We start from the raw sequence: 11,952 nt of genomic DNA, 5'->3' as shown, positions 1-11,952 counted from the left end.
TTGATGAACTATTTCTATTCACTATAATAGTTTTTCATGGATTCTTTAGGATTTCCTATATGTGAAATTATACCATATGCAAAAGAGATCATTTTATTTTTTTTAATTTGAATACTTCTATTTATTTTTCTTGCCTAATTGTTCTGGCTAGAAATTCCACTACTATAGTTAAATATAAATGCTGAAAGTAGGCATCCTTGCATTCTTCCTAGACTTAGAAGCTAAGCTGTGTATTTTTCATAAATTTCCTACATCCAGTTGAGGAAGTTCCTTTTTATTCTTTTTTTGTTAAATGTTTCATCATGGAAAGGTACTAGATTTTGTCCAATGATTGTTCTGCATGCATTGAGATAAAAAAGGTAATTCCTTCTTTTTATTAATATGGTTCTTATGTGTTGAAACTTCCTTAAATTCCTGAGATAAATTCCGCATGGTCCTGATATATAATTTTCTTAATGTGGTGCTAAATTCAATTTGCTAGTATTTTGTAAAGAATATTTACATCTGTAGTCATAAGGTATATTTTTCTATTGGTTTTTTTCCTTGTGATGTTTGCATCTGGTTTTGGTATCAAGATAATGCTGATCTCATGAAAGAAAAAAGTGTTTCCTTCTTGTTCAACTTGGACCACCATAATAAGATACCACAGATAGCAGTTTAAAAAATAAATTTATTTTGTCATAGTTCTATTGGCTAGAAATTCAAAATCAGAGTGCCAGTACAGTCTGGTTGTGGTAAGAACTCTTCTTGACTTCTAGATGACCAGCTGCTCTCTGTGTGTCCCAATTATCTCTTCTTTGTATATGATTGGTAAGAGATAGCAAGCTCTCCGCTCTCTTATTATAAAGGCATTGATACAATCATGACGGTTCCACCCACTAACTCATCTAATCTTAATTACCTTCCAAATGTCTCATCTCCCAATACTATCACATTGAATGTTAGGGCTTCATATGGAAATTGTTGGGGGAGGGGTCACAAACATTCAGTTCATAACATCTTTTAAAATACTTTCTGAAATTTTTTGAAAATGATTGGTGTTAATTCTTTAAATATTTGATAGAATTCACCAGTGAAGCTACCTGGCTCTGGACTTTGTTGGGAAAAAATTGATTACCAATTCATTCTATTGTTTTAGGTTTGATAAGATTTTTTATTTTTTCTTCAGTCCATTTTGGTAGTTTGTGTATTTCTAGTAATTTTTTCATTTCAACTATGAAATCTAATTTGTTGGCTTACAATTGTTCAGTGCATTCTCTTATAAACATTTTTATTTCTCTAAGGTCTGTAATAATGTCCCCACTTCAATTTCTGATTTTAGAAATTGAGTCCTTAACTATCTTTTGAAGTGGTCTAGCTAAACTTTTTTCACTTTCATTGATTTTTTCAAAGAACTTACTTTTATTTCTTGTGATTTTTTCTATTGTTTTCTCATTTCTATTTGTTTTATCTGTCCTATAACTGTAAGTCCTTCCTTCTATTAGCTCTGTATTTAGCTTATTCTTTTTATGTATATGCTTTTATTTCTTAATTACAATTGACATATATATTATATTAGTTGCATGAGTACAACTTACAAAGTGTCACAACAATCTAGTAGTCATCTGATTTCATACATCATTATTAAAATATTATTGACTATATTCCTTGTGCTATAATTTACATCTCCCTAAGTATTTCTGTATCTATAAGTTTGTTTCTTTTTTCATTTTGATTAGACGTGACATTATCTTTCTCTATCTGACTTACTTCACTCAGCACAATACCCATGTTGTTTCAGATGGCAAGAATTCATTCTTTTTTATGGCTTAGTAATATTTCATTGTATATATGCACCACCTCTTCTTTATTCATTCATACATTGATGCACACCAAGGTTGCGTCCATGTCTTGACTATTGTAAATAATGCTACAATGAACATGGAGATTCATATTTTCCCTTCAACATAATGTTTCAGGTTTCTTCAAATAAATACTGAGAAGTGGGAGTAATGGCTTCTTCTTCATTGTTCTTTTTTTTAAAATTTATTTTATCTGGTATAAGTATTGCTATCCCAGCTTTTTTGTTTGATTGTTTTTATTTTCATAAAACATCATTTTCCATCCCTTTACTTTCAGTCTGCATGTGTCTTTTGATCTAAAGTAAGTCTCTTATAGGAAGCATATGTTTGAGTTTTGTTTGTTTTCTTATGCATTGAGCCATCCTATCTTTTGATGGAACATTTAATCCATTTATATTGAAAGTAATTGTTGATAGATATACAGATATTGCCATTTTATTATTCATATTTTTAATATTTACTTCTCCTTTTCTTTTCCTCCTCCACCTTTTCCTCCTCCTTTCTTCTTCCTTCCTATAATACTGGCTTGAAGATGATGAACTTTAACTTTTTTCTTCTCTGGGAGGCTCTTTATCTGTCTTTTGATTCTAAATGATAGCTTTTCTGGGTAGAGTAATCCTGGTTGCAGGCCCTTGCTTTTCATCACTTCAAATATTTCATGCCAACCCCTTCTAGTCTACAAAGTTTCTGTGGAGAAATCAGCTTACATTCTTATAGAGCTTCCTTTTAGGTAACTAATTGCTTTTAAGGTTCTCTCTTTGTCTTTAACCTTTGCCATTTTATTTGTGATATGTCTTGTTGTAGGCTACTTTGGGTGCATCTTGTTTGGGACTCTGTGCTTCCTGGCTTGCGTATTTATTTCCTTTACCAGGTAATAAAAGTTTTCTATTGTTATGTCTTCAAATAGATTTTTAATTTTTGATATCTCTTCTTCCTCTAGTAACCCTATGATCCAAATGTTGGTACACTTGATGTTGTATCAGAGGCCCCTTAAACTATCCTCATTTTATAAAATTATTTTTTTCTTGTTACTGTTCTGATATGTGTTTTCTGCTGCCTTATCTTCTAAATCGCTGATTCGATTCTCTGGTTTGTCTAATCTACTATTGATTTATCCTAAATTATTCTTCAGTTTAGTTATTGTAAATTTTTCATTTTTATTTGTTCGTTTGTTTTCTATCTCCACTTTTATGTTTTCTATCTCTTTGTTAACTTTTTTTTCTGAGTTTATCTACTCTTCCCCTAAGTTCATTTTGCTTGCATCCCTGTGTTTGTTTCTCTATATTAGAGATTATACGTCTCCCTGTCTTAGTAGAGTGGCCTTATGTAGTAGATGTTCTGTGGTGCCCAGTGGCACAGTCTTCCCTGGTCACCTGAGCTGAATCCTCCAGGTGTGTACTTTGTATGGGTTTTCTGTGCCCTCCTGCTACAGTTAAGCCTGGATTACTGTTATCATGTCAATAGGAGGGATTGATTCTCAGGCCAGTTGGTCGTGAGAATTGGCTGGTGACTACAGTAAAGGAGCTGTTTGCAGGGGCTTTCTCTATGGAGCAGGATTTACTGTAGCAGGGCCCTGGCACACTGCAAACCAGCCCTTTGTGTGTGTTGTCCTTTGTGGCCCTTAGTGGTACTCCATCCCAGACAAAGGCCAACCACCATGCATGCAAGAGGATGCCTCCTAGGAGGGGCCCCACCACACACCGAGTTCAGCCATCACCTGTGCCCTTCCTTCCCAGGTCTTGAATGTGCTTCAAGAGGTCAAGGCTCAAACCGAGATCACTTGCCACTGGTGACAGGTTTATGGCTGCTCAGCAAGAAGAACAGGACTCACCAAGGTCAAATGCTGCTTGTTTAGGTTTGTGAAACTTTAAGGGATTTAGAAAGTCTGCAGCATGAATCAAGACAGACTATTGGTACAGAAAATTCACTGGAAGTGTTTTTGATAGGCCCACAATTTGTGTGGAGTGGAGTCTCAGGGAATTACCAGGGCAGTGCAACCAGTGTTAGCCAGATTGATAGAGGCTCAGATATGGCAGCCACTTGTGTCTGCACACTAGATAGGGAAAGTGCTCAACAAAGGAACAATGGCCTCTGCCAGAATTTCTGTCTGAGAGAAAGCTGTCTCTCCAGCACTTGCCCTAGAGTCAATTGACTCAGTTTCTTTCCAGAGGTCCCTGGTGCTTTTCGAGTTGCTGTCCCAGTGCTGGAGCACCGAGTGAGTTTATCAGCAAGTAAGTCCATGCACTTGCCCTTTAAGGAAAATTCCTGGGACTCCCACAGCCCTCCATTTAACTATGCCACGATCTCTGCTGTTTTTCACCTCTAGATTTTGTGAGGCCTATTCTTCCCGGCACTTAAACTCTGAGGTGGGGACTCTGGTGTGGGGCCGAGACCTCTTATTCTTTCAGGAAGACCTCTGCAGCTGAGATACCCTTTCCAATTTTTAACTGGCACATGCTGTGTGGGTTTAGCCCAGTCCACATCTCTACTTCTACCAGTCTGAGTAGCTTCTTCTGTATATCTTTAGTTGTGAGACTTCTGTTTAGCTGGACCTCAGACAATTTTCAATGATGATTGTTGTGTAGTTTAGTTGTAATTTTGATATGGTAGTGAGAGGAGGCAAGCAGAGCTTTTACTTACTCTACCATTTTGACTGGAATCCCTAGCTTACTCTTATTTTTTTCATACCCTCATGGTCTAATGTTAGATTATTGATTTGGGATCTTTTTTCTTTTTTAATGTAGGTATTTATAGCTATAAATTTCCCTCTGAGTATTGCCTTTGTGGTATCCCATAAGTTTTCTTAAGGTCTGTTTTCACATTTACTTACCTTAAGGTATTTCTAATTTTACTTGTAATTAATTCCTTGACCTACTGGTTGTCTACGAGTTTTATTTAATTTGAACATATTTATTAATTATTCAGTTTTCTTTCTCTTATTCATTTCTCATTTTATTTCATTGTTGTGAGAGAAGACACTGTATACTTTTATTCATTTAAAATATATTAATGCTCGTTATGTAGCATAGTATGTGGTTTATCCTTAAAACTTCCATGTTTAATTGACACAAATGTGTATTACATTTTTGTTGAATGATTTATATAAGTCTGTATGTCTAGTTGGTTTATAGTATTGTTCAATTCACCTATTAACTTATTGATTTGTCTAGTCGATGAATGTAGATTGAAAGTAGGGCATTGAATTTTTCAACTATTGTTATAGACCTATTTCTCCCTTTAATTCCATCAGTTTTTACTTCATATATTTTTGGACTCTTTTTTATGTGCGTTTATATTTGTTATATATATATATATATATATATATATATATATATATATATATATATATATATATAATTTATTATGGTGACATTGATTAACAAAATCCAGTAAGTTTCATGTGTACAATTCAACAGTAAGGCAAATACACACACACACACACACACATATGTGTGTGTGTGTGTGTATCTTTGTGTTATATATTTTTGACAGATATTGATTTTTTATCAATAAATAATATCTTTGTCCCTTTTAATATTTTTATCTTAAATTATATTTTGTCTGATATTAGTATAGCCAGTCCAGCAATCTTTGGTTACTATTTTCAGGGAGTATTTTTTCTATTTTTTTTTACTTTTAATATCTTGTCATTGGATGTCAAATAAGTCCGTTGTAGACAACATATAGTTGTATCATGTATTTTTAAATCCATTCTGCATGTCTCAGCCTTTTAATTGAGAACTTTAATCCATTTATATTTAAATAATTGCTGATAAAAAAGTACTTACTTCTGACATTTTGCTATCTGTTTTCTATATGGCATATATTTTATACTTGTCAATTCATCCATTACAGGTTTGTCTCGTGATTGTTATTTTTCTCTAATGACATATCCTTCTCTTGTTATTTTTCTGTGTATTTAATTATTTGTGGTTACCCTGATAATTAAAATATCATCTGAACTTCCAACATTCCACTTTAACTTAATACCAACTTATTTCTAAAGTGTAAAAAACTCTGCTCTTTTATGCTCCCATCTCTCTTTTTCATGTCATTGTCACAATGTACATTTTGATACAGTATGTACCTATTAACACAAATTTATACTTGTTGTTTTAAGAATTTTTCATTTAAAAAGAGGAGCTATACACTGAAACTGCAGTAATATTGTCTTTTATGTTTATCTATATAGCTACATTTATCTTATTTTCACTACTTTTTATGGCTTCAAATTACTTACTAGAGTCCTTCCATTTTAGCTTGAAAAATACCTTTAGAATTTTTTTATATGTGGATTTACCAGTGTTTTGTTTATTTGTGAATGTATTAATTTCTCCTTTGAGTTTGAAGGATAGTTTTGAAAAACATAGAACTCTTCGTTAACAGATTTTGTTTTAACACTTTGAATATTTCATCTTACTGCCTTCTAGCTTCCATGGATTCTTAAGAGAAATTGACTGCTAATCTTATCGAGGATCCCATGCATGATAAATAGCTTCTCTCTCTTTGTTTTCAAGATTCTTTGTCTTTAGCTTTCAATAATTTGACTATAATGTGTGTTGGTGCAGATTTCTTTGAATTTTTCTTTTTTTGTAGTTTATTGATCTCTTCGGCTGTGTAGATATTCATGTTTTTTTTTTTCATCAAATTTGGGAAGTTCTTGGGCATTATTTTTCAAATATTCTGCCTACCACTTACTCTCCATCCTCTCCCTCTGGGATTCTCATTGTGCATATATTGGTTCCACTGATCTCTTATGTTCTGTTCACTTTTCTTTATTGTTTTCTCTTTTGCTCTTCAGACTGGCTAATTGCAATTGGCCTATTTTTAGGTTTATTGAATATTTCTCTGCTTGCTCAAATTTTCTGTTAATACTTTCTAGTGAATATTTTATTGCAGTTATCTTTAGAATCTCTATTTTGTTTATTTTATAATTTCTATCTCATATTTAATATTTGTTAAGTAAATATACTTCTGGTTTAATTTATTTCCTTGTCCCTCATGTCTTGCCTTTATGAGCATATTTAAGACAGTTTTGACAATATTCTATTATTGTCTTATTCTTCTGTTGTAAGGCCATAGTGTTTTGCTTCATCACATACTTTGCAATTTTGTTGAAACCTTAGTATTTTTAATATTATAATGTAAAAACTTGAAATTAGATTCTTTTCTTTAAGTTTGTTGTTGCTTCATGCGGACTGTTCTTTATATTGTTGTTATTGATTTAGTGTCTTTCTATTTTTGTAAACTCTATGTTTTTTTTGTGTACTATCACCAGAGTCAGTTCTGTTACATAGTTGGTCAAATAGAGTTTTAACAGAATTTCTTTAAATGCCTAGAGCAAAGCAAAAAAAAAATATCTCTTCTTAACTTTACAAACTGGTTCTGTGTTAGGGAGCTCCTTTGATACTTAGCCAGTCTGTTTACAACTCTGCCTTCTCCCTCATTTCTTGAGGTCATAAAGCCTGAAGGTTAGCCAGAAGATAGAGGGTAGGGCCTTCCCAGGTCTTTGCTGAGTGTGTGTCCAGTTCTGGACATGTTCATGTTCTTCTAAATTCCCTTGTAGATATGGTAACTTTAAAAAGCCCATTCACCACAATGAAGTACCACTTCACACCAGGTAGGATATATTCAGAAATATAAAAAATAACAATTAGTGAAAATGAGGAGAAATTGGGACCATCATTCATTGCTGGTGGGAACGTGAAATAGTACCCCACTGTGGAAAGCAATTTGACAGGAGACAACAATTTCACTTTAGCTACATACTAAAAAAGATTAAAAAACAGATATTCTAATAAATGCATGTACTCACATGTTCATAGCAGCATTATACACAATTTCCAAAAGGCAGAAACAGTCCAAATTTTTCATCAAGAGATGAATGGATAAACAAATTACATATACACATACAGTGGGATGTTATTCAGCCATAAAATAGATGAAGTACTGACAAATGTTACAACTTGAGGTAAGTAAAAGAAGCCAAACAAAAAAGGTCATATATTGTTTGATTCCATTTATAGAAAATATCCAGAATAAGTAAATTCATAGAAACAGAACATAGGGTTGGTAAAATTGTTTTGGAACTTGATAGAGGTTGCATGAACTTGTGAATGTACTGTCACTTAATTGTTCACTTTAAAATGGTAATTTTTTATTGTGCAAATTTCACTTGAATAAAATATATTTTATTCTTTTATGTGTATCTTTTTCCAACTTCTTTCTTCTTAGGCTAAACATTAAGGCTAAACCTTAATATTTGTTCTGTGGATTAAGACTGTTGCAACTAACACTTGTCACTTTAAATGCCTTAAACAAATGATTCTCAGGAAGTGATTCTGGACTGGGGAAAGTTCTGCATCAGATTAAACAAAAGCCCTTGTCCCAGTCTTAGAAGAAGCCACATAACGTGTCAAAATTCTATGTGAATAAACACTATATTTCTCCTTATGGTATCAGAAATCTGCATCAGGAGTGCAGAGTGAGGTCTTCATGGTCACCACCAATCGTGGGACTAGAAAACTATAAGCAGAAAATTTAAAACACTGCAGTCCTTTCTTACCATAATACAGCAGCTTCTTTGTTAAGTATTTCCCTGATTGTTGTACACTTTAGCTAGATTTCAGAAAAGGTTGATTTTCCAAGGTATTAAATACTAGCCCCTTTTCAGGTGTATGGTTTCTAAATATTTTCTCTCAGTCTGTAGCTTGTCTTTTCCTCCTCTGGATTTCCAGAGATCAAAAGGTTTTAATACTGAAGAGATCCAGTGTATTAATTTTTCCTTTTAGGGATTTTGCTTTTGGTCAAATCTTATAACCCTTTGCCTAGACTTGGATCCTCCATCTGTTTTTCTTTTAAATGTTTTATTGTTTTGCACTTGGTATTTAGGTCAATGACACATTTTGAGTTATTTTTTGTACAATGCGTGAGCTGTAGGTTGAGATTTATATTTCTTATTTGTTTATAGATGGCCAATTGTTTCAGCACTATTTATTTAAAATGCTACCCTTTCAAAATTAACTAATTAATTAATTAATTAAACTTTTTAATTTTAATTTTTCTGGCTTCCATCCCCACTCTTGCCTCCATCCCCACTCTTGCCTTCAATGTACATTAAAAATCCAACACCATGACTGATTACGAAGTACATCACAACCAATTAAAAGGAAAAAAATGAAATAAAGGCTGAACTCAACAATAAAAAGAAAGAAAAGAGGAAGGAGGCTATGAATGTGAGGAAGGATATTAGTTCTCTCTTTTTAGATGTAGTGAACTATATGCAGACTGACAACCTGGATCTAAAGAAGCTCATGGATTTCTACTTGATGAACTGCATTATGAGCCAGCTAGACATGGCCACATGGCTGTCAATAGCTTTGTGAAGGACTGTGAAAGTCTCAATCCTCTCATTTGGGGCTTGACAGTCAGAACCATGGGGTGCATTGAGGTGTACTAGATTACAGAATATCTCTCTGAGCCCCTCTGCTAGTACTTGAAGGATAAATACTCTTATGTTTGGAAAACAGCAGCAGTCTATGTGACACAACTCCATCATATTAATGCCAAATGGTGAAAGATCAGAGATTTCTGGATTCTTTCAGGATATCATAGCAGATTCAAATCCAATGGTAGTGGGTAATGCTATAACAGCATTATCTGAAATCAGTGAATCTCATCCAAACAGCAACTTACATGATCTGAACCCACAGAACAACAATAAGCTGCCGACAGCCCTGAATGAGTGTACTGAATGGGGTCAGGTTTTCATCCTGGACTGCCTATTTAAAAATGACCCTAAAAAATGACCAAGAGGTTTAGAGTATCTGTGAGTAGCTAACTCCCTGGCTATCTCATGCCAACTCAACAGTGGTGCTTTCATCAATAAAAGTCCTAATGAAATTTCTTGAGTTGTTACCCAAGGACTCTGACTACTACAATACACAGCTGAAGAAATTGGCCCCTCCACTTATCGCTTTTCTGTCTGGGGAGCCAGAGGTGCAGCACATTGCCCTGAGGAACATCAACTTAATTTCCCAGAAAACGTTGGAATTCAGATGATTTCATCTGTGTTAAATTGGGGAAGTTGGATGCCATTAATTGTTTAGCATTCCAAGCCAATATCACCCAGGCTCTATCAGAATTGAAGGAATATGCTGCAGAGGTGGATGTTGACTTTATTTGCAAAGCTGTACAGACTGCTAGACAGTATTACCATCAATGTGGAGCAATCTGCATATCCCTGTGTAAGCATATTGTATGATCTCATCCAAACCAGTGTAAATTATGTGGTCCAAGAGGTGATTGCTGTCATCAGGGACACCTTTCGCAAGTACCCTCACAAGTATGAAAGTGTCAGTGTCACTCTTTGTAAGAACTTAGACTCACTGGATGAGTAGATTTTCAGGCAGCTATGATTTGGATTGTGGGAGAACATGCCGAAAGAACTGATGATGGAAATGCATTACTACAGAGCTTCCTGGAGGTTTTTTTTTTATGATGAAAGCACCCAAGTGCAACTCATTTTGCTTACTGTCATAGTGAAGCTGTTCCTTAAAACCTATTAGAAACACAGGATCTGATAAAGTGGGTCTTGAGTTTGGCAACACAGGATTCTGATAATTCTGATTTTTGAGAGCAGGGATATATCTATCTATCTATCTATCTATCTATCTATCTATCTATCTATATATATATATATATAAACTTCTCTTAATGGACTCTGCCACAGTCAAAGAAGTAGTCCTATCTGAGAAGTTACTGATCTCTGAGAAGACAGATCTTATCGAGCCAATTCTGCTGGATGAGTTAATCTGCCACATTGGTTCTTTGGCCTCTGTGTACTACAAACGTTCCAATGCTTTCGTGGAAGAAAATCATGGAATCCATCAAAGACATTTGACAATGCATCATGGAAGTACTGATGCAGGTGGCAACCTTGTTGGCACCACCACTGCCACCAACCTGGAGCAATCTCAGGTGATACCCTCTCAAGGTGACCTTCTGGAGAACTTTTAATATTCAACTCTGTCCCTCAGTCGACCTGCCACAGATATCCTTTATGCAGGTGGAAGCAATGGATCTTTTGAGAGGAAGACTAGATAGTCTAGTGGGGCATTCTTTCCTCCTATCATGAGTGTCTGCAATCTTTGCTCCTTTACCTACTGCAGTAGTCTGAATGACCTATTTGAACTCTCACAGAAATAGGAATGACACCTGCTTGATATGTGTCTCCTGAGGTGATCTGGATGCCTGTAGGGCTAAAGACTTAGAGATATACAGAACATTACTTATTGCCAAGGGCACATCTACATGGACATGAACTTGCCTCTCAATTCCTTGGGCCCAGTCATGATGATGGAACCTCTGAAAACTCTGCAGGTTGCTGTGAAAAACAATATTAATGTATTCTACTGCAGCTGCCTCATCTCACTCAATGTGCTATTTGTAAAAGATGGCAAATTGAAACACCAGGTCTTCCTTGCAACATAGAAGGATATTCCCAATGAAAATTAACATCAGTTTAAGATTAATGTCATTTAAATGCTGACACCATTTCCAGAAAGTTGCAAAACAACAACGCTTATACTGTTGCCAAGAGGAATGTGGAAGAGCAGAACATGCTGTACCAATCCCTGAATTTCACTTAATTGGATTTAATTCTTGGTTGAGCTACGTATCCATACAGGAAACCCCAATTATATGCCGTTGCTGAAGTAGAGCACCTGATCTCTCAGTACACCTATCAAATCTTTCAACAGAATTTTGAAAAACTAATAGACTGGCTCAATGCCTTCCAGCCATCCTATGATTAGTGCAAGACGATAATTCTTAACTGGGAAAAATTATATTGCCATATAGAATCTGAACCCAAATATGCTGAGGTTACCCACTAAGGTAGTGCCTAGTCTAACCTGTGCTAACATTAGGGGTCAAATGTTGGATAGTTTAGGTTATTTTAACATTTGTAACTGCTGCTTTAGTCACATTCCACCTCTTGTCACCTGCTGCTGCTATCTGTCCTTACTTGTGGGACTTTTCCATATTGTGCCAGTGGCTGGCAATTTTGAGTATAGTTTGATATTTTGTAATTAAGAGCTCAATTCAAAAG

The 11,952-nt window shown here is 34.8% G+C and overlaps 1 pseudogene; it reads left to right on the top strand.

Annotated features, from left to right (window-relative positions):
- Positions 1-9,025: 9,025 nt before the first annotated feature.
- Positions 9,026-11,113, top strand: LOC107506222 (annotated as a pseudogene).
- The last annotated feature ends 839 nt before the right edge of the window (positions 11,114-11,952 follow it).

This window comes from Rousettus aegyptiacus, unplaced genomic scaffold (assembly GCF_014176215.1).
Source record: "Rousettus aegyptiacus isolate mRouAeg1 unplaced genomic scaffold, mRouAeg1.p scaffold_m13_p_9, whole genome shotgun sequence".
NCBI lineage: Eukaryota > Metazoa > Chordata > Mammalia > Chiroptera > Pteropodidae > Rousettus > Rousettus aegyptiacus.
Note: the sequence above shows the minus strand (reverse complement) of the source record. Positions and strands in the feature narration are given on the sequence as shown.